The 2,651-nt window shown below is 74.4% G+C and overlaps 1 pseudogene; it reads right to left on the bottom strand.

The window, feature by feature from the left end:
* Positions 1-206: 206 nt before the first annotated feature.
* On the bottom strand, positions 207-2,648 carry LOC114042881 (annotated as a pseudogene).
* Between the last annotated feature and the right edge of the window lie 3 nt (positions 2,649-2,651).

Below are 2,651 nucleotides of genomic sequence, written 5' to 3'. Positions count from 1 at the left end.
GAGTCGGGAGGAGAGGTGTAGGAGAGAGGCGGATAGGGACAGAGAAATAAGAGACAGATAAAGGAGAGAAGGGGAACACAGCGAGAAATCTCTTCTCTGTCCCTTTGGCACCAGGCCTCCCTCCCTTCTCCCTCTGACACAGCCTCCCCTTCCCTCCAGAATCAGGTTGCTCCCCTCCCGTCATCCCGGAGACCTCAGCATTCAGCTCACCTTTGTCGCTGCAGGGAGGCAGTGCGGTCATAGCTGGGGCCTCCGTGGTTGTCCCCACCTCCCCCACTGCCTCCTCGGGCCCAGGGCAAGGCCCCGCCGGCCGCGGCGCCCCCAAATTGCTGCAGCTTGGAACTCAGCTCACTGATGATACTGGCTTTGACCGTGGCCAAGGCCGAGGGTGGGGGCTGGGACAGGGGTCCGGGCAGCGGGGGCAAGGGAGGCGGGGGTGGGCCTGGCCCTTCCTCCCAGGGTAGCAGCTTGCGGGGCAGTGAGGTCGCCCCCGAGGGACCGGGCGCCCCCTCGGTGTCGGGAGAGCTAGACGGCTGGGGGCCTCCGCAGCCACTTAGAGCCAGGAGGCCGTCGGCGCCGGCCACCGAGACAGTGGGGCTGGTAGGGGTGGTCGGGTCCCGGAGGCCCCCGCTTGGGCCTGGCCTGAGGGCCCGGCCTCTCAGCTTGGATGGGGTCATCAGCTGCGGGGGGTAGGGCGGGCCGACCCCGCCCCCTCCCCCGAAAGCCTGGCCGTCCAGGTAGGCCACGTAGGTGTCCAGGAGCTCGGGGCCGCCCCCGCCGCCGCCGCCGCCGCCCCCGCCGCCTCCTTCGGCCGACAAGCTGCTCAGTGTGGACGCGCTGCTGATGGTCTCCAGCGGGTGGTCACTGCTGCTCCGGCTGTCCACCTCCTCGATGCCCGAGTCTGTACCCGGTGGCGGGTCAGGACCTGAGCCCGGGCCTGGGGCGGCGGGGGCTGCGGGGGCTGCGGGGGCTGCGGGGGCCGCGGGCACCTGGGGCCCCGGAGCCGGGGGGTCGCCGGGGCCGGTGGCGGCTCCTTGGGTCAGCGTGGCCACCTCGCTGTCGTAGGAAGTCAGGCTGGACGCGGTAGAGTCCAGGGCAGGGCCGGAGGCCGCCGCCGGGGAAGGGCCGGGGGCCGGCGCGGCGGCCGTGGCAGTGGCTAGGGAAGGCGGGTCCGGCAGCGGGGGTGGGGGACCGGGCGTGAGCGGGGATTCCGGCTTCTCGAAGCTGTTGGAGAACTCCAGGGGCGGGGGCAGTGGTTCGGCAAAGAGAAATTCGCCATCCTCCACGTCCACCGACGGGGCGGGCGGGGGCAGGACCAGCAGCGGCAGCCCGTTCTCCTCCCGGCTCCGGGGGGACAGGGCGGACGCCTGCGGGGGCCCCGCGGCCGCGTCCTCCGAGGGGCCCCCCCGCCCGCCTCCCCGGGGCTCACAGTTCTCCAGGAAGCGCACGTGCAGGGGCAGGCGCTCCGGATCGTCGGGGCCGCCTCCTCCCCGCCAGCTCTTCGCAGCAGGTGGGGGCGGACCGGGCTCAGGCCCCAGCTGGAGCAGCAGGGGCCCTACGCCCGGGGGCCCGGGAGGGAGGCGGTGCAGGAGGGAGCGGCGAGCCGCCGGGGGACTCGCAGGCAGGGGCTTGTCCTGACTCCCGAGCCCAGCCCGGTAGCCCAGCTCTCTCCGCCCGGGCTCGGGGGGCGGGGCGCCCCACAGGCGCAGCACTGGCTCGTGGTGAGGGAGGGGGTGCGCGTGGTGGGGGTGGGGAGGCGGCGGGAGGGGGGCCTCGTAGCGGGGCGACGGGGGCCGAGGAGGGGGCTGCGGAAGGGCGCCGCTCCCCTCGGACGACTCCTTCAGCGCCCGCTCTCGGGCAGCCAGAGCCAGCCCGAGGGGCGACGCGGGGTCCAGGGCCTTGCCGGTGAGCGGATGGACCAGTGGGCGCGGGGGCAAGAAGCTGGTGAAGGCACTGACCCCCCCGCCGCCGCCGCCGCCGCCGCCGCCGCCGCCGCTGCCGCCGTAGGCTCGGCCGGGCCCGTAACCCCCGTAGGCGCCGCCACCGCCTGCCTCCAGACGCAGGTAGGGCTCGGCGGAGAACATGCCCTCGTCTATGGACTTGGAGTGACGCAGGCGGGGTCCCGGAGGAGCGGAGCCCCCCAGGCCGGCCTCCCCGCCGTCCTCGTCCCCGGCGTCGGTGGACAAGAAGAGCGTGGAGCGCCGGCGGGCCTCGTTCTGCCAGCCGCCCTCCCGCCGGGCCGCCCCAACTAGGGCTGCCCCGAACTGGCTGGTGAAGTCCAGGGTGGCCGGGCCGCTTGGCGAGGGCGGAGCGGGCAGGGGTGATGACGGCGGCCCCGGGGATGGGGCCGGAACCGGGGAGGCCGGAGAGGGTCCGGCGTCGGCCGGGGGCGGGGGCTCGGCCTCCGTGCTGCTGCCCTGGCTGCTGCGCCCGCTGCTGCTGGTGGACGGGGCTTTGATGATGATGGTGGGGATGGGGATGGAGTTCTTCTCGGCCGCCTGCTGCGGGGCGGCTGGCGACGAGGGCGCCGCGGCTGGGCCCGCCCCGGGGCTGACCTTCTGGGGCTCGCCTTCCACCTTGGTCTGTTTGACCAGGGGGCCTTTGCGACCCCGGCCCGAACGGGCAGGTACGTACATGGCGGCGCTGGCCGC

This window comes from Vombatus ursinus, unplaced genomic scaffold, assembly GCF_900497805.2.
Source record: "Vombatus ursinus unplaced genomic scaffold, bare-nosed wombat genome assembly UNPS02001055.1, whole genome shotgun sequence".
Lineage (NCBI taxonomy): Eukaryota > Metazoa > Chordata > Mammalia > Diprotodontia > Vombatidae > Vombatus > Vombatus ursinus.
Note: the sequence above shows the minus strand (reverse complement) of the source record. Positions and strands in the feature narration are given on the sequence as shown.